General features: G+C 37.8%; 1 protein-coding gene and 1 long non-coding RNA gene across 2 annotated transcripts in view; one reads left to right on the top strand and one right to left on the bottom strand.

The window, feature by feature from the left end:
* The window catches only part of FAM241A (family with sequence similarity 241 member A), a 40218-nt gene that overhangs the window by 2993 nt on the left and 11088 nt on the right, over positions 1 to 26137 (bottom strand). The gene's annotated exons all lie outside the window — the stretch shown is intronic.
* LOC145504176 (uncharacterized) lies at positions 522 to 26137 on the top strand. The gene is made up of 3 exons (XR_014052141.1): positions 522 to 714; positions 7000 to 7070; positions 25526 to 26137. It is a non-coding gene; the product is annotated as an uncharacterized LOC145504176 (long non-coding RNA).

Genomic DNA, 26137 nt, shown 5'->3' with positions numbered 1-26137 from the left:
TAGGGTCTTTATACTACTGTCTCTAGTAGACAGATATTAAGCTACTATCTCTCAGCTTCAACCCCACTCTTTGAAATTCTACAAGCATATCTGGCTCCCTGTTAGGCTCTGCCAGTAGAGGAATGAGGGAGACACTGCACAGCAAGAGGAGGAGGAAGGGACTTGCTCTTTCTTGTTTGCCTCTCAGGGCTTTCGTGACCCTCTTGGTCTCACTCCAGTGACAGTTCACTCTGGCAGTAGTAGGTCCTTCTGGTAGCAGCCACTGATTTCAGTTTAGTGACTTCCCAACACCTGCAGAAACTATTTGAATGTGCCTTCCTGAGACACCAGATCAACCCTGTGGGTTCCTTTCCCTCAGATCTCTGTTTCCAGGGTCTCTGGTGTTCCTCCTTTGAGCTCAGAAACACCAGTACCAGGTGAGCCGCGATTGGTTCTTGGAAGTCTGAGTTTCAGCTGCGTGTGCTGGGGCCTTCCCCTGTTTTCTCAGTTTTAGTAATTCTCTCTCTCTTCTCTGCTTCCTCACGCCCAGGAGTGGTGGCTGCTTGCTGGTGTTACTATCTGTGGCACTCTACCCTACTTTAGTGCAGTGGTTTTTAAACTTTATATGTTAGACTCCCTTGGAGGGCTTTGAAAGTCCACTGCCAGGGTTTCTGATTCAGTAAGCCACAACTGGGGCTTGGAGTCTGAGAATTTGCCCTTCGAACAAGTTTCCAGGTAATGCTTACGATGCTGGTATTTTTGACATATTTTGACTATCACTGCCTTCATGTTTTTGCCTTTCCTGTTCTTCAATGCCTGCTTAACAATTCTTTGTATTAACTTATCTTTGTTAAAATAATAGGTATAGTTTCTCTCTTTCCACCAGCCCCTAATTTGGTCACAAAAGAAAAACTATGTCACAGTGACATAGTTGTAATTATAATTTATTAAACCTAATCTCTTTTAGGCGTGATGATTCAAATTAGTAATTATTTATTGAACATATACTTGCTTATAGTAGGTGCAATATAGAAAATTACTCATGTTTAAAAAGACTTCGGCTATAGCATTTCATATAATAACAAGTAAATAATAAAAGCTACTAAGAAGGCTGTCTAGGCCAGAAAATAGTTAATTAACTTAACTTGAGACACACTTCAAATACATGAATCAAACTTAGATTCCTTTAGTAGAAACGAAAACTTAATCATTTCAGTAATCAATAAGTAAATAACTAAAAATATTTTTTCATTTAAAAATGCCTTATTTTTTATTCTACATAATAGTTTACATATATAAGGAAAAAATGCAAAAATCTAACTTTCATGTGTAATAGTCAGACAAAATGATTTTCAGTGTTTCACTTTAAGGCAGTGTTTTCCCATATAATAGTAATTTATGTTGAGTACAGAGTATCATTGAAGTAATGAAAAAATGAGACTCAATGGGGCATAATTGTTAAATGTATGTAAGTTTAAGCCAGAATTATTTCTGAGTTAATATATACATATAATTTAATAAATTACTTTTGGATTTTAATTTCTACCAAAAAAAGAATGAGAAAAACAAAATGTTGTTGAGATATCTGGAGAGTTCAAATCTAGGCTCCCAACACTTAAACTGAATGACCTTGATCAAACTACTTCAGTTTCCTGAGCTTCAGTTTTCTAATCCATAAAATAGGATTTATATGAATCTTTTTTGATATTGATAATATACTCATGAATTATACTCATGAATTATAATTTATCTGTTAACCTTTCCTTATTTTTTGTATTTTAACTTCTAACTTGTATTTTCCTTCACTGATGTGCTATGATCAATTTTATGTTTCTTAGCTTCTCATACTTTTTAATGTGCTCCATGATAATGCACTATATTAAAAATGAAAAACAAAAATCTTGGTCTTACCTGAGATTAAGGCTTTCTTTTCTTTAGGACAGAACTCAAAGAGTTCTTGATTTAGTTTGTGATTCTTCTGGTCCCTCAACTTTCTCTTCTACTCCAGTGTCTAGCATTGCTGGTATCATTTTTGGCCTCTATTCTTTTTTTATTTAGCTTTTTTTTTTTTCTTTTTTACCATCTCTAATTTCTTTTAATCTATGCACTTATTGTACTTTGGGGTTTTCTGTTGTTACTGAAGCTTTTTAAAACTTTTTCAGTATATTTGTGGTTTTAGTACAAAGTAAGTACCCTAATCTAAAATGGTTCTTTCTGAAGATTCACTTTAAATTCTTCTACAAACTGTTTGTGGGTTTTTCAGGGGAAGAAGTAGGTGTTGCAATGCTCAGTTAACTCCTCGAGGCCAGGTGGAGAGGCAGCAGTCTGAGATCCGGGGAGCAGCTAGGGGAACAGGGACTAGAAATGTGAGGCCCAAAAAGACTGGCCTGGGGGTGCTGTAGCTGTGGCAGCCTGCTTCTTCTTTTTTTAATATGAAACATCTCAAACAAAAATAGAGAAAATAGTACAATGAACCCCTAAATACCTATCAACCAGATAAAACAATTACTAAAAATCTGCAACCTTACTGAAGCATTTCTTAATCTGGCCAATCTGATCAAGAAGAAAAAGGTAAAGTCACTAGAAAACTGCCTAAAAGTGGCATATCTTCACAAAGTTCTGTGGAAACATCAACGATATTCAACAAAGAACTGGACAAAGGTTCAAATAACCCTAGAGGAAAGACACTTAAAGACATGGAAAAGAAAACAGGCAGCATTCTTAAATCACTGACATTACAGCCAATCTTACTACAGTGTTTTCTGTATCAGTAAATATTTGTTGAATAAATGGGGAGAATTTATCTTGTGGCTGGCAGGCATTAAATGAGCAATATCTTGATAGACTTTCTACCTGCTCCACTTCTTGCTAAACAAAAAGATGGACTTATTTTTTCCAAAGTATTATTTATAATTGTAATCTCAAAGCAATTATAGATTTATATGGAATTATTAGTATGTTTTGTTGTGGATATTATTAAGATCCACTAACTCTTTCCTTAATCCTTAATCCAGTCCAAACCTTAATCCAGTCCACATTCTTTACCTGAGGAAAACCCCATCTATAGCTTTAGAGATGACAAGTCTAAGAGTAATCCCCTGCCCCTTATGAGAAGCTGGCCTTGGAAAGGGCATGTGATTTAATTTGGAATGATGACTTTTGAGTGTCTTCTGGGGAAAATTCTTTCAAGCTCTTCTGATACAACTTTGGAAAGTGATTCTTAACACTTTAGGAGAAATAGAAGAACTATTTCTCCACAGATAGACCTTAAGTAAAGAGAATTTATTATATTTGAATTAGCTTTCTATTGCTGCCATATGAAATTACTACAAATTTAGTGACTTAAAACGACACAAATATATCACTTTTTTCTAACCTGTTTTGCAGGTTAAAAGTCAAAACTGGCAGGCTTGTTTCTTTCTGGAGGCTCAAGTAGAGAATCCATTTCTCTACTTTTTCTAGCTGCTAGAGGGTATCCATCTTGCTTGGCTCCTAGTCCCCTTCCTCCACCCTCAAATCCAGCAACATTGTAACTCTCAGACCATCCTTCTGTAGTCAACTTTTTTCCTCTGACCATAACAGGGGGAGGTTTTCTGTTCTTAAGGACCCGTGTGATTAAGTTTAGTCCACTTAGATAATCCAGGTTCATTTTCCCATCTCAAAGTCCTTAAATTTGATCATATCTACAAAATCTTTTTTGCCATGTAAGATATCATATTCATAGGTACTAAGGATTAAGATGTGGACATCTTTGAGGGGGGAGAAACCATTATTCTACCCACCTCAATATTTAATTTTAAAATTATTTCTTTATATATCTATTTCCTGTCACTATCTATGATAGGAAGGGTAAGGTCACTGAAGACAACCATATAAGTTCGAACAACAGTGCTTATTATACTGCATTGTGCCTGGCCCTTAGCAGGCTTATAATAAATATTTGTTGAATGAACAACAGAAATATTCTACAATAATGACATATTAGGCAAAAAAGTCCTCGAAAATAAAAACAAAATTTATAAACATCAATTATTTTATTTCCCCAGTGTGAATTTGTTCAAATATATATAAATAAATTCTAGAGAGATTGTAAGATATGGTAGCTGTTAGCTAAAATTTCCATGCTTAGTTCAATTCCTAAACAACTGTATTTTAAGAGCAGAGGCTACTATGAACAGATGAGTTCTTAAGTCCCTGACTTACTCAGAGTCTATAATTTTTAGAGTAATGCAGTAGTGGTAGTATTATTAGTGACAGAGTAGAACAGCTAACGCTCAGGGCCTACTATGTGGCAGGCACTGTGTTGTACGTGCATTTTCTTGTTTTGTCTTTCCAACAGGCTGTGAGGGAGGCACTATTATTTTCCCCATTTGCAGATAAGGAAACTAAGTTTCAGAGGAGTTAAATGTCTGGCCATTGACTTATATTTAGTAACTGAAGGAGCTATGATACGAACTTAGACATTCTTACTCCAGAGACCACACCAGTAATCCCTATGTTAGACTCCCTCCAGGTATTATATTATTAATAGCTAACATCTGTGTAATGCTGCTAAACTTTCAGAGAAATTTTACATATTTGATCTCTGAAAAAAGAAAAACTATGTAAACACGTTTTCATTTTTCGCAGAAAGAGTACATTTAACACAGTGAAATGAACATCAGTATCTTTCAGTGCTTTACATCTTTTTCCAGTTTATAGCATACTTGAAGGTGAGTTTTATCAAGCATAAAATTGCTCAAATTTTAATTTGTCTTATATAAAAATTTAAACAAGGTAAAGCTATTTGCAACAGTTTAGTAAATCTTTTTATAGTCCATTCAGTATTGACCAGAATTCAGATTCAAATGTGAAAAAAAGAGACTCCAAGCAAGAATGAGGAGATATGCTTGGCAGAGTTGCAATAAGGCAAAAACACAAACCAACCAACCAAATACACACACACACACACAAAACACTTCACACATAAAACACACCAATACGAAAATGTAGATGGCATTTCCCCCCGTTCTAACATTAATCACTTTGTGTCTTTGCCAAATTTTATTCTTTGTATGTGAGGTCCCAATGGAAGAACATTTATCAAATGACAGTTTACTTCATGATCATATAATAGTACAGACCATGACATGCACATTAAATAGTGATGTTATTATTTTGTCCATAATTAATGACATAGGAGTGTTATAACTGACTGAAAATCTCTTAAAAATATGCAAAATTAGTGATGAGAAATTAAACGTGAGCCCTGAAATAATCATAGGATTTTTAAAGGTAATTAAAGTCTCTTACTTCAGAAACAAGAAATAAGAGGTTAAATCACACAGCTTTATTAACCAAAAACACAGACTTTGGAAGCAAGCAGGACGGATTCAAATCTTTCTCTGTCATGTATACAAGGCAAATTACTTAACCACTGACTCTCAGTTTCCCCAGGTATAAAAGGAGCATATCACTATCTACCTCATACAGTGTGATAATAAAATGAGGAAACAGATAAACTTTAGAATACATACAATAATCATGCAATGTATGGTAACTAATATTATTACTACATTTTTGGTAGAAATTATGTCTTGTGATTTTTTTTACTTCTGTTCTCTTTCTACTGTAACATGCTGCCTAATACCTTAGTGATCATCTTTCTTGTGATAATTAAATTCAGTTGTACTTTTCTTCATGTGTTACGACAATTTAATTATATAGAAGTTGAGGTAGGATGTTTTCTATGGCACATCCTTACCTATGGAACAATCTGTGCACATTAGTATGGCAAAATCTGCTTATTCACTTTAAGAAGAGTACAAGCTACATTCTATAAACAGGTTTTCAGTGAGTGGGTAACAATTCAAGATTCACTTTCAACTGTTTTTTTCCGAGTGTAATATTGGAAGTCTGCTGGTTTTGCCTGTCTGGTTTTTATTTTACTTTCTTCTATTGATATCATCTTGATTTAACTCTGGGAAAACCCTCCCCCACCCACTCTTGGTTCCTGTGTTCTGGTGGAATGTGTGCCCATTCCCAAGTTCCAGGCCTGGTCACTCAGAACATTTCATTTCCTTGAGCATATGATTAGTTAAGGAATGAGCATATAACCCAAGACAGGCCAATGAAAGTTCTACTTAAGATATTTGCTGCAATACTGATAAACAGGTATTCCCCCCTTCGCAACTGATATTGGTTAGCTGCTAAGGTGTAGAGCATCTTATTACAATGAGGAGGAAGCTTGCTATGAATGAAGTCAATATAAAATAAAGCCAAGAAATGACATAGTGGATATTGTTTGAATACTTGAATCCAGCCAGGGCATCTACCTCTGTTTTTTGTTTGTTTTGTTTTTTTAAAATAACATGAGCCAATAAATTCCTATTTTGCAAAATCTAGTAAAAGTTGAATTTTTGTCACTTGGAACTAAGAGTTCTGACTACAGATGACGATGATGATAAAAGTAGTAATAGCTACCATTAGAGACTTCCCTGATGGTCCAGTGGTTAAACCTCTACCCTTCCAACGCAGGGAGCACGGGTTCAATCCCTGGTTGGGGAACTAAGATCACATATGCCTCATGGCATGGCAAAAAAAAAAAGTAGTAATAGCTTCCATTAACTGAATGTTTACTATATGCTAGATACGGTGTTAAGTACTTTATATTCATTATGCTATTTAATCATTATTTATTATAATAAGTATTATTAGCTAATTTCAAAGCCCTGTGTTCTTAATTATAGTGCTCAAGAACTTCCTCATTAATTTGGTTTTATTGTTACTAGCAATAATTAACATGAAGAATATATTAATAATATTAAAAAATAATAATGGGGTTAGGCAAGTAGAAAATTTTAGATATAGCTTCCTGAAAATTTTTAAAAACTACACAAGAATAAACCAACAAAACACTGTAAAGCAATTTTCTTCCAATTAAAAAATAAATTAAAAAATGGGTAAATGGTGATTGTATTCAGATAACACAAAAGAATAAAGAGTAAAGACTAAAATGCTGATTTCTTCTTGCTACTTTAGGTTAACCTTCCCGAGCTGTCAAGCAGAGCCAGCCTCAATAACCCAAGTCCATGGAAATCATAACTGAGAAGGTAAACTTATAAATGCACAGTGAGCAAAAGGCGAATGGTTTGTGGATGAAGTGAAGTGAAAATTGCTCAGTCATGTCCAACTCTTTGCGACCAGGTCAGAATACTGGAGTGGGTAGCCATTCCCTTTTCCAGGGGATCTTCCCAACCCAGGGATTGAACCCAGGTCTTCCGCACTGCAGGCGGATTCTTTACTGGCTGAGCCAGTAGGGAAACCCAGAAGAAGGTCTTCCCTAACTGGGAATTGAACCTGGGCCACAGTGGTGAAAGCACTGAATCCTAACCACTAGACCAATAGCACATAGTAACCTGTGAACTGAGGCTTATTAAAGGAACGAAGAAATGAACAAATGAATGGACAACTCCTAAATCTTGCTGCAACCTCTTCTCCTTTCAACTGTTTTTTCAACTCTAGGTTTTCCCTGCTATCCAAAAGTAGAGTGTTCCTATGAAACCTTCGGTAAACTGAAGTGGTGTAAAGCAAAGAAGCGATTATCTTAGGGCACATCTTGGTATTAATAATAGATACACAAATGGAGAAAAAGCACAGATGCTCACAGACGCAATTCAAAGTGCTGGTGGCCTGATGCTGAGTGTAGTGCCTGAGGAAGGAGCTTGGCGTGGTCACTCTAGCTACTTGAGATGTGTGCTTCTTCTCTAACAGGTCGCTACAAACAAAAGCTGAATGCCGTTTTTGCTTATGCTTTTTTTCTTATAAGAAAAAATCCTCTTTGGATTTCCTCGCTCATCAAAAACAGGTGTGAACTTTCACAAAAGTGAAGTGGTGCAAAGCAAATTTTTGAAAGCAGGGACTACCTGTACTCCCACTGACTTCTTTTCAACTTTACTGGGATTGCAGTCTGGTCTCTAACTTCTCTTAATCCACTAGCACTCTTCCTTCTTCACTTTTTTCCTTCAGCTTGAGTTCTATGACCCAAATCCCTTTAAAATTTAAAACTCCATTGTCTCACGGGGAAACCCTAATCTTGGAGTAAGAATTATTTTCTATGTCTGTACCTGAGTACCAGTGGTGCTGGAGAAAGTTATACCATACAGTACCAACAGTTTATGACAACCCTAAACAGATCTTCAAGTACATTCCTATTTCATTTCTCTACTCAATTTTTTTCTTTTTGCTCTCTACACAGAGCTATTTCAGATCTCTTTAAAAAATCTTCAACTGCCTCCTACTCCTTTCTCCCTCTCCTCCAGCAAATTACTTACCTCCTATTTCTCAGGAAAAAGAGAAATCAGAAGAATTTCCTTAACTTTGTGATACTAAATATATCTGCTACCAAAGTTTATGTCCATCTTCTTCTATTCTCTTTTGTTACAAATAAAGAAATAGGGAAGTATTCCTTTTCCATTACCCCTCCATCTCATATATATTCAGTCTTTCCCTCTGTTGGCTCCTCCTCCTCAGTATTTATACATGCTTAGATATTCCTCCATCAATGCCACTAGCTCTGCCTTGCCTTTTCTTCTTCATAATCAAACTGTTTGAAACAATTCACTCTGCTTGTTTCCATTTTTTAATCTTTTTCAGGAACTGTGAAGGGACTGATGTTTTACTCCAGCAGTTCCCAACCTTTTGGGCACCAGGGACCGGTTTCATGGAAGACAATTTTTCCACGGACTAGGGCTAGGCTAGGGGAAGGGATGGTTCCAGGATGATTCAAGCACATTGTATTATTGTGCACTTTATTTCTAGTTTGTGGCAATCTCAGGATATTCTGCCTTGACTTTAGGGTTAGGGTTCATGCTCCTATGGAATCTAATGCCACTGCTGACCTGATAGGAGGTGGCGCTCAGGTGATAATGCAGGAGATGGGGAGCAGCTGTAAACACAGATGAAGCTTCACTCACTTGCTCATCGCTCACCTCCTGTTTTGAGGCCTGGGACTGGGGACTCGTTTTATCCTACAAGTTAGGATCCCTGTCTTGGTGTCAGGGATATTGGTACCAGACACAAGTCTCCTGGGTCAGACACCAATGACTTCACTACTCATGCCACAAGCAGCAGCCTGAGTTTCATGTTGACATTGGTTCTCTTTACCTCCTAAGTCCTGCAGGGTGACAGAGTGGCCAAGTAGATGCTGCAGGCAGTGTGTTTCTGTCGCAGCTGAGGGACTGTGAGCTTAGGGAACTCTCATCTTTTCTAATGGGCTGTAAGCAAATCTGCTTGCCATTTGTCCCAGGGGAGACATCATCTTTATTACACTGGGTGGCAAACAATCTGTCCTCTATTCTGAAAGGAGACACTATTCCTATCTTCCGAGACTGTTCATTTAGCAAACATCTTTGAAAAACAGTCCTTAACAAAAGTTCTCAGTGCAAGAGACTCATGGAGAATTGCTCCTAACAATCTTCCAATCAGACCTCAACTTCTGTTGGCTTCTGTTCTTTTACACCACCAAAACAGCTCTTGTAAAGATTAGCAATAAACTGCCATATCAATAAATTAAGAGGTTTTTTAGGGGGCATTCCCTGGCAGTCCAGTGGTTAGGATTTTGTGCTTTCACTGCTGGGGGCTCAGGTTCAGTCCCTGGTCAGCAACTAGGATCCGAAAAGTTGTGCAGCAAGGCCAAAGAAAAAAAAAAGTTTTTCAGTTCTCATTTGAATTACACCTACTTCTGCTTTACTGACTACGCGAAAGCCTTTGACTCTGTGGATCACAACCAACTGTGGAAAATTCTTCAAGAGGTGGGAATACCAGACCACCTTACCTGTCTCCTGAGAAATTTGTATGCAGGTCAAGAAGCAACAGTTAGAACTGGACATGGAACAATGGACTGGCTCAAAACTGGGAAAGGAGTTATGTCAAGGGTGTATATTGTCACTCTACTTATTTAATTTATATGCAGAGTACATTATGTGAAATGCTGGACCGGATGAAGCATAAGCTGTAATCAAGATTGGTGGGAGAAATATCAATAACATCATATATACAGATGACACCACTCTTATGACAGAAAGCAAAGAGGAACTAAAGAGCCTCTTGATGAAGGTGAAAGAGGAGAGTGAAAAAGCTGGCTCAAAACTCAACATTCACAAACCTAAGATCATGGCATATGGTCCCATCATTTCATGGCAAATAGATGGGGAAACAATGGAAGCAGTGACAGACTTAATTTTCTTGGGCTCCAACATCACTGCAGATGGTGACTGCAGCCATGAAATTAAGATGCTTGCTCCTTGGAAGAAAAGCTGTGACTAACCTAGACAGCATATTAAAAAGCAGAGACATTACTGTGCCAACAAAGGTCCATATAGTCAAAGCTATGGTTTTTCCAGTAGCCATGTATGGATGTGAGAGCTGGACTATAAAGAAAGCTGAGCACTGAAGAATTGATGCTTTTGAACTGTGGTGCTGGAGAAGACTCCTGAGAGTTTCTTGGACAGCAAGGAGATCAAGACAGTCAATTCTAAACGAAATCAATCCTGAACATTCATTGGAAGGACTGATGCTAAAACTGAAGCTCCATTACTTTGGCCACCTGATGCGAAGAGCCGACTCATTAGAAAAGACCCTGATGCTGGGAAAGACTGAAGGCAGGAGGAGAAGGGGACGACAGAGGACGAGATGGCTGGATGGCATCACTGTCTCAATTGACTTGAATTTGAGCAAACTCCGGGAAACAGTGAAGGACAGGGAAGCCTGGTATGCTGCAGTCTGTTGGTCGCAAAGAGTCAGATATGACTGAGTGACTGAACAGCAACAATTTTCTCTTTTCTTCTGAATTATATTATATTCTCCTGGTTCTATTTTTATCTCTCTTGCCATGTTTTTCTCAGTCTGCTTTGTGAGTTCACCATCCTCAACCTGGCTATTAAATATCGATCCTCAACATCTGTTCTTAAGCTTTCATCTCTTTTCTCTCCATATTTTCTTCCCAAATAAGCTCACTCAAATTTTACAGTTTCAATTACCACCAGTACATCAGTTATTTAAACATTATATCCAGCTCAGACCTTTCTTCTGCACTCTAAAACCATATATTCAACTGCCTTCTCAACATTTACACTTGGATATCTTGAATATGGACTTTTCAGGTGGTGCTAGTGGTAAAGAACCCACCTGCCAATGTAGGAGACCTAAGAGATGCAGGTTCAATCCCTACGTTGGGAAGATCCCCTGGAGGAGGGCATGGCAACCCACTCCAGTATTCTTGTCTAGAGAATCCCTGTGGGCAGAGGAGCCTGGTGGGCTACAGTCCACATGGTCACAAAGAGTGACTGACACAACTTGTAACACAGCAGCACTTATCTTGAATATACTTCAATATTCACACATCCAAGGCCAAACCTGATTTCCCTCCTCAAAATTGGTCTTCATTCAATGAACAGATTCTCAGGAATAAAATCTATCCTTAATTTCTGCAAGTCAGAAACTCAAGAATGATCTACAAAGCCTTCTTTTTCCTAATTTCCTGTATCCAATTTATCAATGGGTTCTGTTGATTTTAAATCCTAAATATTCCAGGCATTTATAGTTTTCTAATCTTTCTTCTTTGTTGGCTAGTATTCAGTCTGCCTTCTTAACACCTCCCTTTCTGGTTCTTTTTATTCCTTCCTGTAGATGTGAGCTACTAGTTGGTGTCATCTCCTTACTCCAATACAACTTTATTTCCACCTTTGTATTTTCTGCTGATAATGTCAAATATACTTCAGTATGTGATAGGCTCAACAATTATATATATATATTATGCAATTGCTTTTTTAAATCAGTCAAGAGAAGATGTGCTATTATGCTGTCTTTTGTAATTATCTACATAATTGCCTTTACCAATCCTCTTTTTTTCTGTGTGCGTAGATTCAAAGCACTGTCACTATCAACTGCTTTCATCCTTATAATTTCCTTTAAATGTTCTTGTAAGACAGAGGTTTTGGCAAAAAATTCTGTTTTTATCTGGGAATGTGTTTCGCTTTTATTTTTGAAAAATAATTTTGCTAGATGTAGGATAATGAGCAGGTTTTTACTCTCAGCACTTTTAATGTGTTGTCCTATTGCCTTCTGTCCTCCAAGTTTCCAATGAGCAATCGACTTGGTCTTACTGGGATTTCCTTGTATGTGATGAGTTGTTCTTCCTTTGCCGCTTTCAAGATTTTCTCATGCGCTTTCAACATTTTGACCATAATGTGTCCAGATGTGGATCACTCTGTTTATCCTCCTTGGATTTCATTGTTATTTCTTGTATGTATAGCTTAATGCTTGTCATTAAGTTAAAAAACTGTTAAGCCATTGTATCTTAGAATATTTCTTATATTCTATAGAATATTTCTGTCTCTTCTCTTCTAATATTCATATGATTTGTATATTGATGTGTTTAATCACACTGCACAATTCTCTGAGACTCGGTTCATTTTTTTCTATTCTTTCCTCTCTCCATTCTTCAGGTTGCATAATTTCTGTTGCTCCACTTCAAATTCACTGATTTTTATCTTCTGCCTACTCAATTTTCATTTGGGCTGCTGTACTTTCAACTCCAGAATTTCCATTTAATTAAAAAGAAAAACAATTTCTCTTAATATTCTCTATTTGATGAGACACTGTCATCATACTTTAGTTCTTTAAGCATGTTTCCCTTAGTTTGTTGCATATCTTTATAATAGCTGTTTTGAAGTCTTTGTCTGCTAAGTATATCGTTGGGCCCCATCAAAGACATTTTCTATTGTCTGATTTTTTTCTTATTGATGGACCGTATTTTCCTGTTTTTTAACCATGTTTCATAATCTTTTGTCGATAATTGGACATTTCTGATATATTTTTGCAACACTAGATACTGACCCCTACCACTACTCTGGAGGTGGTGGTGGTGGTGGTTTGCTTATTCGTTTAGTGACTTGGCTGAACTAATTCTGCAGTCTAGTCCTTTGCAGTGTGCAGCCTCTGATGTTCCTATTCATGTTTTCTCCCTTGTTTTCATCTTTTACTCTCATTACATAGAGGCCGTCCCTGGGGTAGTATAGCCGTTTATTGGTTAGAGGTTGTGCTAATGGTTCCTTAGCCATTATTTTTATTCTTCACCACTGGTATTCATCTGTAGCTTGGAAACTGCCATTACAGTTCAGAGACTTTACTTCTTTGCCCTACATTCAGCCAGGGACTGGCAGTGTGGAGGTGCCTACACTTATTACTCGTGAGAGGGTACAGTCTTGGGCATGTATACAATTTTCCAGCCTGTCACAGGTGATTGTGAAATTTCTGAGCCTTGCTTCCTAGGAGCTGTCCTTGGGTCAGTGTAGTGTACCGTTCAGTCAGTGTTTGGTTACAGGTTGTAATGAAGCCCCTTGTTCTTACTGAGGCTTCTGCCCTGTGTCAGTGGGTCTGTGTGCAGCTTAGGGAATGCTTTCAAGTCTGCCCCACATCCTGCTGTAATGACCCAAGCAGCTGCAGCCTCGCGCATGTACACTTGCCTTCCTGATCCTCACAGGTGACTATGAGCCCAAGAGGGTTCTTCATGGCCGACTCTCCCTGGTTCTTTCTGTAACACTTCTGGCTGCTCTGTTGTTTTCATGTATTATGGGGCTACCAGACTCCTTTTAATTGTGCTTCAACAAGATCTGTACTGTTTTCAACACCACCATTAGGCATGGAGTTCTTCACTCTTTCTTCCCAATGAAGTCAATCCTCTTAGGCAGATCCAAAGACCTCTTTATTTTTACTATCTGCCTTTCCCCTGGGCAGAACACCTGCACCACTGCACTGGTGTTGGGGGCAGAGACTGTTTTCCTAGAGTGACAATCCTGCTCTGTAAGTAGGCACTGAGCGTGGGGAGCAGCTCTTGGTCTTGGCTTGCTTCTCTTGCTGTGGAACCTCTACTCTGTAGTGATGTGGGGCAGGGTAATTGGGCCTCGGTGTTCTCAGCTGCTGTGCTTAGGGTGGGGGTTGCTCCTGTAACACGGAACTGAGAGGGGAGGGGGGGAAGGGATGAGAGGCCCTACCTTGCTAGGGTGAAACTATAGCCCTAGACTGTGAATTAGGGGACAGGGGAACCTTATCTTCTTGGCTACACATGCTGGGGATGGAGCTTCTGTAACATAGCACTGTGATGGGGGGGGTAATGGATTAGGTTGTGGCTCCAATGTCACAAATATATACTGTTCTTATCTAGATTTGGTAGATTTTCTTAAATGAATGTTTTTTCACTTGCTGTATGCTCTTAGGGTGATTCCAAAAGATTTTAAATGATATTTTATTTTTAATTTTCTCCTCTTAAATTGTCGTTTTGCTGGGACAAAGTCTGCTGAGTTCCTTACTCCATTTTTCTGGAAGTCCTGCCATGGTTGTTTCTGGACATTAATTACTTTTGATGGTGTACTGAAGGATAATTCCTGAAAGCATAAGCCAGGGGATCCTGGGTAGTACTCAGCAGGTTTTCTGGAATTAGCTGTAGGATGTTAAGCACTTTGAAGAGTGTTTATTTTTCATATATGCTGTGATAGTCAAATTCTGGGTATAAAAGTTCAACTTTTGAAGTTCCCATTTAATCATATGGTCCCACTAACACTTTCTTTTTTTAAAGAGGACTTAAAAAAAAATCTTTGAATATTTACTTACACTTAAAGCCTAAATGAATAAAAAAACAATGGCTTTCTTGTTCTTTCTCATTTCCTCTCATATCAACCATTTAAGAGGTGGTTTTCCTTCTTTACTCAGCAGAGTCTAGCAAATATTTTAGTTGGTAATTAATTCATTAAAAAAAAATTAAGCCTAAGGAAAGTTAACTGGAAATTCAAATCTCAGAATAGTCTTGCTTTTCCCTTTACTTGCTTCCAATACATTCAATTTTGTACCCCCAAGTCTGTTTTTTAAAATAACTTTTACCATAGTAAAATACTTTGTTCTTTGTTATCAGTATTTATAACCCTCTGGAAAAGCTTGAAAGAGATGCAGAAATGTCAGAAGTAAATCAAGAATGCTTTGTGAGCATTAAAATCATCTCCTCCTTCCTAACTCCCCATATTATTAATAAATCTTTACAGCCTAGAAAGAAAAAAGTAAACAAAGAAATAAACATATTAATATATGTAAGAACAAATAAGACTATATTAAGCTATCATGTTTATTCAATAAAACATTTAAAATTATTTTACTTTCAAAACACTTCTGCTTTGAGAACCAATTCAATAAAATTTTCCTGATACCTAAAATGTATTAGATAAATAAGACTATATCCTTAACTCCAAGATGCTAATAATTCAGTAAAAAGGTTAATATTTATATAAATATAAGTGGATTTTAAGGCAAAATGGTCGCAAAGAGTCGGACATGACTGAGCGACTTCAATTTCACTTTTCACTTTCATGCACCGGAGAAGGCAATGGCAACCCACTCCAGTACTCTTGCCTGGAAAATCCCATGGACAGAGGAGCCTGGTAGGCTTCAGTCCATGGGGTTGCAAAGAGTCGGACACGACTGAGCGACTTCACCTTCACTTTTCACTTTCATGCACTGGAGAAGGAAATGGCAACCCACTCCAGTGTTCTTGCCTGGAGAATCCCAGGGATGGCGGAGCCTGGTGGGCTGCCATCTGTGGGGACACGACTGAAGCGCCTTAGCAGCAGCAGCAGCATGATGTGTTTAAGAGTTGCAAAATGCTTGGCATTTAGATAACAAAAGGTCAATTTAGTAAAAAAATTTAAATCAGGAGAACTGGCAAAAAAAAGTGACTGCAATGTTTTCAAATATTTCAATTCAGTTCAGTTGCTCAGTCGTGTCCGACTCTTTGCGACCCCATGAATCGCAGCACGCCAGGCCTCCCTGTCCATCACCAACTCCCGGAGTCTACCCAAACCCATGTCCATCGAGTCAGTGATGCCATCCAACCATCTCATCCTCTGTCGTCCCATTCTCCTCCTGCCCCCAATCCTTCCTAGCATTAGGGTCTTTTCCAATGAGTCAACTCTTCTCATGAGGTGGCCAAAGTATTGGAGTTTCAGCTTCAACATCAGTCCTTCCAATGAACACCCAGGACTGATATCCTTTAGGATGGACTGGATGGATCTCCTTGCAGTCCAAGGGACTCTCAAGAGTCTTCTCCAACACCACGGTTCAAAAGCATCAATTCTTCGGCGCTCAGCTTTCTTCACCGTCCAACTCTCACATCCATACATGACCATTGGAAAAACCATAGCCTTGACTAGACGGACCTTTGTTGGCAAAGTAATGTCTCTGCTTTTAAATATGCTATCTAGGTTGGTCGATGATGTCTTCAAAAATGATGTAAGCATGTTTAACCGCTTTTGTCTTATTATATAACAGAATAGTGGTTTATACCACTAATGTACTATAAACTGACTCCATGGTTAAAACATCTTTACCTCAGCATTTAGTTACCTGAAGAGACTCATTTTTTCCCCTCTTTATTCCTTTTCATCTCAAAGGCTGGCCCTCTGTGGAGATGCTCTGATATACACGCCTTAAACACAATAAATAATGCTTAAATGAAGTTTTTAATGAATTTCACGACATATTATTAGTTTTTAAAGCCCTAATATTTATTGAATATCTATTATGTGTTGGGTAGTGTTTTAAGTACTTCAATCTTCAAAATACAAAGAAAACTGAAGAAAGATTATTTAATTTAGTCAAGATCACCTAATAACTTGTGGAGTGAAGACACATGTTCAGACAGTCTGCCCTAAAGCCCATGTTCTAAAGCCCTACACTATAAGCTCTCTTATAAATAAATATAAAATCACTCTTGTAATCACTCACATTCTATTTGTTTTAATGCATCAGTTTTTAACAGCAGTTCAAAGTTATACTTGTCTTGGTTAATTTATATTCAATAAAAATAATGTCACTTAAAAATAGCTTGAGTAGTTTACATTTGGCTCAGTGTAAAATATAGCACGGAGAAGGCAATGGCACCCCACTCCAGTACTCTTGCCTGGAAAATCCCATGGACGGAGGAGCCTGGTAGGCTATAGTCCACGGGGTCGCTAAGAGTCGGACACGACTGAGCGACTTCACTTTAACTTTTCCCTTTCATGCACTGGAGAAGGAAATGGCAACCCACTCCAGTATTCTTGCCTGGAGAATCCTAGGGACGGCGGAGCCTGGTAGGCTGCCGTCTATAGGGTCACACAGAGTCGGACACGACTGAAGTGACTTAGCACTTAGCACCAAAATATAGCAACTGGTCTTCATTGTGATAAAATTTGACTGAGATTTAAAATTTTTCTTTCTGTAAAACTAAAAACCAAACCAACATCAAATTCTTAATACCAACATGTATTTTATTTGGACAGAAAATAGACACCTTTCTTTCCCCTTGAAATGTTCTTGTCCTCACAGTATGAACAATGAATTTCTAATACAGTAGAATGTGTTCCAATGATCACAGAAAGGCTGCCTTTCTAAATAAAATGATTTTTGATTGATTATAATTAAGGAGAGGCAAAATGAAGGAGCAAGAACAACAACAGAAACAAGCTGGAAGTCAGTTTCAGAGGGATTTTAGACTGAAAGGGCTTCCCTGGTGGCTCAGCTGGTAAAAAATCTGCCTGCAATGCAGAAGACCTAGGTTCGATCCCTGGGTTGGGAAGATCCCCTGGAGAAGGGAAAGGCTACCCACTCCCGTATTCTGGCCTGGAGAATTCCATGGACTGTGTAGTCCATGGGGTCACAAAGAGTTGGACACGACTGAGCAACCTTCACTTTCACTTAGACTGAAAAGTCTCCCCCTCCAAAATATCAGAATTTTGTTTCTCTCAATCCACCTCACCATCTTACTAGGCCTCTCAAAAGAAAGACCTGTTTTGAAAAATATCTTGTAGCTTTCTTTTAAATGGGCAGGAGTCTCACATTTGCAAAACATCAAGAGACAGTATCATACTGTGATACACAAATAGGTGGTAAGAAAGTAGCTATAAAATTTAAAAGCCTCTGGATTACTTCTAGATTTAGCCACTTACTTTCTCCTTGCAGAACCCACAGTCTACATTCAACCACAAATTCATAGCTACATGTTCTCCCACACTCTCGGACTTCCAGCAGCCTCCAGTTTTCCTGCTCCTTCTAGGCTGCTAAGTGGTGGTGGTGTTGGTAAAAATTGTGCCTAGATGCCTCCTTATAAAATCATGTTGCCTCAGCATCTTGGTACTGCTACACAAGTGGAGGGCGTCACCTCTTGGTAACTATCTGTCCGATTCCAAATATTTATTGTTCCAAATCTTTCCTACTCTATCATTCCTTCTTCGAGGTGTTGCTATTTATTTTTAAGGTTAAACAAGATTCATAATTCCAAATGTTTGCATCCACAAATTTAAACACAAAAATGGATTTATACTGTAATATACTTTAATTCCTAAAGCAAAAGAAGCAATATGGAGATCCTGATTGAAACTGGAACATTTGTGCATCAGGCAAGACACATTTGCTTCCAAGACAAAATCAAGAAAGGCAAAGACATTATGAAATCAAAGACACTTGTCAGAATCTGAAGCACTAAGTAGGTGAGGACTGATTTCTAAAATCACTGGGTCTATTGTTGTTATCCCAGTTGCTTGACCATACCTATTGAAAGAATCATCAACATTTATGACTTTGGGAATGCCCCCCTTTAAAATTAAATTTTATCATAGGAGTTTTAAGTTTGTTCCTAGGCTTAGGAAGTATATAGCTTTATGAAAGCTTGAAAATTCTACTTGCTCATGCTATTATGTATCTTTTCCATATTATATTTAAAAGATAAATATAGCTGCAATGTATATTAAAACTAGGCAAAAATATGGACCATCCTTGATAGAATTAAGTTCCCTCTTTCCTCTACGGTTAGCTTTTTATCATTAATTTCTTACTAAGATCTATAATGGGATTTCTGTCCCACAGAAAATCTAAGACTACTTATGAATGGGACAATTTTTTAAAAAGCTATGAAAATGCCACTCACATAACAATGTTTGTGAGCGGTGTATTGTGTTCTGTATAATAACAGTTTCTTGTTTTATATACTGCACTTTTGTCTGATTCAGTGACATGGCTCATATTTTTTTCCTCGCATTCTGAAATAACCACTTCTGTGCAGTTTCTTATGAAATGAAATAAATGTCTATTGAGTTATCAATCAACCATTTGGACTAAGTGGTGAAAAATTTAACTGCTTCTCCTTGTTTATGACACTAAAGAATTTGTAGGGCTCTATTCTTGTAAATAAAAGTATGTGGGTTGACAGAATTTCTTATGGAAAACACTTTTTTGAAAAATAGTGTATCTACATAAGCTACCTTATTTTATAATGAAGTGTATTACTTATTTTAATCTTGGGTAAATAGTAATATAATGAAAATGATAGGTTTTCTGCCTACTGTAATAAAGCCTGTAGTCATGTTCTAAAGTTACAATCTTCTCCTCTCAGCCTGTTTTGTACCTGCATTTTATGCAAGATGTGCTGTGCCCTACTTGTGGCAAGCCTGCACAGACCTGAAAGATTTGCCAGAGCAACGCTGCTTACTTTCAGGAAACCACATTCTTGTTCTTGGTGTGTGTCACGTCCTCCCTGAGCACCACGAATCTTTGATTACTAAACTCCAACTCTCATAATTCACCGTCCTTGACTCGCCGAATAATCTGGCTTGCAAAATAAATCCTTTAGTCAATTCAGTTCAATTCAATAAATAATAACTGGATACCTACCATGAGCAAAGTAAGTGCTGTGAGGTGCAGAAAGCAAATAATCTACACTCCTTGTTATTAAGCTGCTTAATATATAAGGAAAGATATGTACTCAAATCACCATATTCAAACACAGCTGCAGCTGCCCCTAACAATTAAAATGACCAGTACTTTTTATGAAAGATTCATAGTTCTCTTATTTTTCTCAGTTAAGGCAACTTTTCAAATTTCTAGATTTGTACGCTCAATTGCATATTCAACATTTCTATGTAGATATCTGAAGCAGAAGATATTAAGAAGAGGTGACAAGAATACATAGAAGAACTATACAAAAAAGAGCGTAATGACCCAGATAACCACAATGCTGTGATCACTCACCTAAAGCCACACATTCTGGAATGCGAAGTCAAGTGAGCCTCAGGAAGTATCACTACGAACAAAGCTAGTGGAGGTGATGGAATTCCAGTTGAGCTATTTCAAATCTTAAAAAATGATGCTATGAAAGTGCTGCACTCAATATGCCAGCAAATTTGGAAAACTCAGCACTGGCCACAGGACTGGAAAAGGTCAGTTTTCTTTCCAATCCCAAAGAAAGGCAACGCCAAAGAATGTTCAAACAATGGCACAATTGCACTCATCTCACACGCTAGCAGAGTAATGCTCAAAACTCTCCAAGCCAGGCTTCAACAGTATGTGAACAGTGAACTTCCAGATGTTCAAGCTGGATTTAGAAAAGGCAGAGTAACCAGAGATCAAATTGCCAACATCCGTTGGATCACAGAAAAAGCAAGAGAGCTCCAGAAAAACACCTACTTCTGCCTTACTGACTACGCCAAAGCCTTTGTGTGGATCACAACAAACTGGAAAATTCTGAAAGAGATGGGAATATCAGACCACCTGACCTGTCTCCTGAGAAATCTGTATGCAGGTCAAGAAGCAACAGTTAGAACTGGATGTGGGACAATGGACCGGTTCCAAATTGGAAAAGGAATATGTCAAGGCTGTATATTGTTACCCATGTTATATTGTTATTTAACTTATATGCAAAGTACATCATGCGAAATGCTGGACTGGATGAAGCATAAGCTGGAATCACAACTGCTGGGAGAAATATCAACCAACTCAGATATGCAGATGACATCCTTATGGCAAAAAGTGAAGAAGAACTAAACAGCCTCTTGATGAAAATGAAAGAGGAGAGTGAAAAAGCTGGCTTAAAACTCAGCATTCAAAAAACTAAGATCATGGCATCTGGTCCCATCACCTCATGGCAAATAGATGGGGAAACAATGGAAATAGTGACAGACTCTCTTTTCATGGGCTCCAAAATCACTGCAGATGCTGACTGCAGCCATGAAATTAAAAGATGCTTGCTCCTTGGAAGAAAAGCTATGTATGACCAACCTAGACAGCATATTAAAAAGCAGAGACTTTGCCAACAAAAGTCCCTCTACTCCAAGCTATAGTTTTTCCAGTAGTCATGTATGGATGTGAGAGTTGGACTATAAAGAAAGCTGAGTGCTGAAGAATTGATGCTTTTGAACTGTGGTGCTGGAGAAGACTCTTGAGAGTCCCTTGGACTACAAGGAGATCAAACCAGTCAATCCTAAAGGAGTCAGTCCTGTATATTCATTGGAAGGATTGATGCTGAAGCTGAAGCTCCAATACTTTAGCCACCTGATGTGAAGAGCTGACTCACTGGAAAAGACTCAGATGCTGGGAAAGATGGAAGGTGGGAGGAGAAGGGTATGACAGAGGATGAGATGGTTGAATGGCATCACCAACTCAATGGACATGAGTTTGAGTAGGTTCCGTGAGTTGGTGATGGACAGGGAAGTCTGGTGTGCTGCAGTTGCAAAGAGTTGGACATGACTGATTGAACTGATCTTGTTGTTGTTCAGTCGCTAAGTTGTGTCTGACTCTCTGTGACCTCATGGACTTTAGCACGCCAGGCTCCTCTGTCCTCCACTATCTCCCTGAGTTTGCTCAAAGTCATGCCCATTGAATTGATGATACCATCTAACCGTCTCATCCTCTGCCATTTCCTCCCCTTTTTGCCTTCACTCTTTCCCAGCAGCGTCTTTCCCAGTGAGTCAGCTCTCACATCAGGTAGCCAAAGTATTGGAGTTTCAGCTTCAGCATCAGTCCTTCCAATGAATATTCAGGGTTGATTTCCTTTAGGATTGACTGGTTTCATCCCCCTGCAGTTCAAGAAACTCTCAAGAGTCTTCTCCAACACCAAAATTTGAAATCATCTATTCTTTAGTGCTCAGCCTATATGGTCCAACTCTCACATCTGTACATGACTACTGGAAAAACCACAGCTTTGACTACACAGACCTTTGTCAGCAAAATGATGTCTCTGCTTTTTAATACACTGTCTAGGTTTGTCATAGCTGTCCTTCCAAGGAGTAAGCATCTTTTAATTTCATGGCTGCAGTCACTGTCTGCAGTGATTTTCTGGAGACCAAGAAAATGAAATCTGTCACTGCTTCCACTTTTTTTTCCTTCTCTTTGCCACGAAGTGATGGAAACGAATGCCATAATCTTAGTTATTTAATGTTGAGCTTTAAGCCAGTTTTGTTACTCCTCTCTCACCCTCATCAAGAGGCTCTTTAGTTTCTCTTCACTGAGGACCTGAAACTCAGCATCACCTGTCCCAAACTCATAATCATCTGCCTTAATATTGGTTTTCCTCCACAGGTCCACTACCTCAGTAAATTGCACAACCCAAAAGTACAAGCAAGAAGACTACTAGTTATTCTAGATGTCTTCATCACCTTTGTCCTTTTTGGTCTACTTTTGCCGGCTCATTCCCCTCTGAGTCTGTGTTGGATCTTCTCAGGGACTTATGGGTAGTCTGTCTTCTCTTCTTACCTTATAGTCTTTCTTGATGGAGGTTTCATGTGCTCTAATTATTTTATTAATTCTTATCTAGTTTATATGCTGAAGACTCTTTCCTTTTAAATCATACCCTTGCTAAGAGAAAATTATTAGTGAAATATTTTTAATTTCTTCAGAAAAAAACTGCTGTAGTTTTGATCCTCTCCCATTTAAAAATAAAATCCTATCCCATTTTATTCCTTATTAGCCATTTGTTCAATAAACTTATTAAATACACATATTCCGAGTGTTTGCTCCTCACAAAAGCACCATAAGGTGGGTATTATTAGACTCTAGAGGTCGAATGACTTTTCCAGAAGTAGACAACTAGCCAGAATTTGAGTTTTGGAAAACAGGAATTTTCTGACTATAAATTCTGAGCTCTTCTCAATAAACTGTTCTGCAAATATCTAAAGACCTTAGTACAACGAACCAGGTATTAAGAAGAAAGCAAAATATTTAAACAAATTCATTATAAGGTGTGATTATATAATACTTAAGAAAGGTACTTTTTAAATGAGATAGTCTTTAATTAATCTACTTAAGTCCATAATTAATTTACTTTTTCCTCTCATCTTTCTACAAGGGATTTGAATTTGCTTATAGTAGGAACAAATGAATAAAACAGTAATATTATATAGAAACCTGGAAGGGGGGATAGATAAGAAACAGTTGAGAGTCTAGATTGGGGAAAGATGTAACCATGATTACCAACAATGATCCTCAGATTTGGTTCTACCCTCCAGGGTTTCAAAGCAAGCGTGGTACAGCCAAGTAGTTTTTACTTCCTGGAAGTGTCTGCTCAAACATTACCTTAGTGAGCCCTTCCGTGGTCATTTTATTTAAAATAGCAGCCCTATCCCATATACATACTTTTCACTCACCTTCCATTTATTTTTTTCCCCATAGCATTATAACTCACTGATGTATTTGTTCATTGATTCACTGTCTTTGTCTCCCCCCTACAATGGAAGATTAAAGAAAGGAGAGATTTGGGCCTATTCCTGTTTGTTTCTTTGTATTCTGGGTGCCTACAGCACTGCCCAGGAAAGAATAGGAGCTCATTAAATGTTTTAAATGAATGAATTAAAAGCTACCAAGACAATCAGGAACAAACAAATAATAAATAATACTTAATAAATAACGAATAAGGAATACAAACAAATAATACAGAAAACTGTCTATGATACAATGACTATTACCAGCTGCTAAAGCAACTGATGTTCCATATAAGATAAATGAATAATAAAAGTGTCTTTAGTATATGGCCAGGTTGTTGGAGCAACTGAAGTCTTAAGTTAAGAGCCTAATATATAGTGCTCAAAGACTGATTTCCAAATACTTAATCACATAAACTCCAAAGGGGAAATGCTGTCATCCAGAAATGGCAGAATCATTATACCATTTTCATGATGTTACTGTTAAATAAACTTCACACACTAAATAATGAAGAAGGAAGTTTGATGTCTTCTTTTAATTTATTCTTTATACATGATTTTCATGTGTTTTCCTCTGAGAATTTTTATGGATACCAAAAATGGTTGTAACTAACTGGCTAATTCTCTATGAAGAAATCACTTCATTCTTGCCCTCCTTTAAATTTAAAAGCTTAAATTAAATGAACTTCTACACTCCCATGAAACTCTTGAGAAGACATAATCGTCTGTGAAACCAATAACCAACACATGGACAAAGTATGCTAGAATGATAGGAACAAGCAATTGGGATTTGTGTGCTGAATAAAAACTACACATGAATATAGAATCCTTGGAGCAGCCATCCTGTTCTTATCAAAATTCGTTTTTGGTAGTTATCTTGTGCTGTGCTGTGCTTAGTCACACAGTTGTGTTCAACTCTGTGACCCCATCAGGCTCCTCTGTCCTTGGGGATTCTCCAGGCAAGATTACTGGAGTGCGTTGCCATGTCCTCTTCCAGGGGATCTTCCCAACCCAGGGATCGAACTCAGGTCTTCCGTATTGCAGGTGGATTCTCTACCAGCTGAGCTACTAGGAAAGCCCCAGTAGTTATCTTAGTATCAGGTTAATTTCAGTTATATAACTTAGCAGAAAGAACTTCAAATATAAATCAATCCTTGCTTTTCACATGCATATAAACCATGCATTTCCACATGTACTTTGAATGTGTATTATACAGTACTACCATGGAAGACTAGAATAGAATTAATCTTTTATAGCAGCACAAGAACATGAGACATTGTAAAGGAAAAGTTCAAGTGCCCTCACAATACACAAATTAATCTACTCTGTGTAGCACATTTTAGAAATGACTTTTTTTATACTATAAGAAAATTAAGAATAAGTAAAAAAGTTATGGGTATCTCCATGGAAAACTGTGCGTCATTTAAAAGACTGGCCTTTATGACTTTCAAGATATTTTACAAGTTGGTAAATTATAAATAATCAACAGCAATGCAAATAATTCTTATTAATAGACAGACAAATTCTGTTCCATTAGAGGTTCAACTGTCTTCCCACCCTACCTATGGAAAAAGCCAGTCTCTTGGCCATTTGTAAATTCATTTCAACATACCTTTTCTCTATATACATTTCTGACTGATTTCTCCATTGAAGCAATTTTCACATTTGTCTGGTTCCCTCACTACTGATGAGTTAAATAAACTCCTTAACATGTATTCATTTTATATTTAATGAGCATTATAATTTTACCTCTTTTTGAAAATTATCCTTTAACTTCGCTATTATTGAAATGGCTGATCTGAATTTTAACCTATGTTTCATTTACTGTCTTTCCTCTGTTGAGTTCAAGAAAAATTAAAAGCAAAATAGCAAGTTCTGTCCACTTACATAAATTGATGCTAGTTAGTATTCCAAAATCCTGTTTGCTAACCTTTCATCTTTGTGATACTGTGGTTTTTAAATACAGCACATCAAGGATCATAATCTTTGCCTAAATTCTTACAAATGTTTTACAGGGATCTTTAGCTCAATGCGCCGAAGAATTGATGCTTTTGAACTGTGGTGTTGGAGAAGACTCTTAAAGAGTCCCTTGGACAGCAAGGAGATCCAACCAGTCCAGTCCATCCTAAAGGAAATCAGTCCTGAATATTCATTGGAAGGACTGATGCTGAAGCTGAAACTCCAATACTTTGGCCACCTGATATGAAGAACTGACTCGCTGGAAAAGACGCTGATGCTGGGAAAGATTGAAGGCAGGAGGAGAAGGAGACGACAGAGGATGAGATGGTTGGATGGCATCACCAACTCAATGGACATGAGTTTGAGTAAACTCTGGGAATTGGTGATGGACAGGAAGGCCTGGCATGCTGCAGTCCAGGGGTCGCAAAGAGTTGGACACGACTGAGCGACTGAACTGAACTTAGCTCAATGCACAGCTAACATCATTCATTTCCTTTCTGTTGATTCTGACAATAGACTATGTTCCTGTTATACAAAAAGTTCTCTCTCTCTTCAAAACTAATTTTTGTCATCAAAGTTTCCCCTGGGGAGCCACATTGCTTCAATAAAAACATCAATCGCGTTTATACCGGCAGTGTCATTTTAGATAGAAAATTTTATATACTCTG

This window comes from Giraffa tippelskirchi, chromosome 1 (genome assembly GCF_054371585.1).
Source record: "Giraffa tippelskirchi isolate mGirTip1 chromosome 1, T2T-mGirTip1v1.2.pri, whole genome shotgun sequence".
Taxonomy (NCBI): domain Eukaryota; kingdom Metazoa; phylum Chordata; class Mammalia; order Artiodactyla; family Giraffidae; genus Giraffa; species Giraffa tippelskirchi.
The sequence above is the reverse complement of the archived record's forward strand: the minus strand, read 5'-3'. Positions and strand labels throughout refer to the sequence as shown.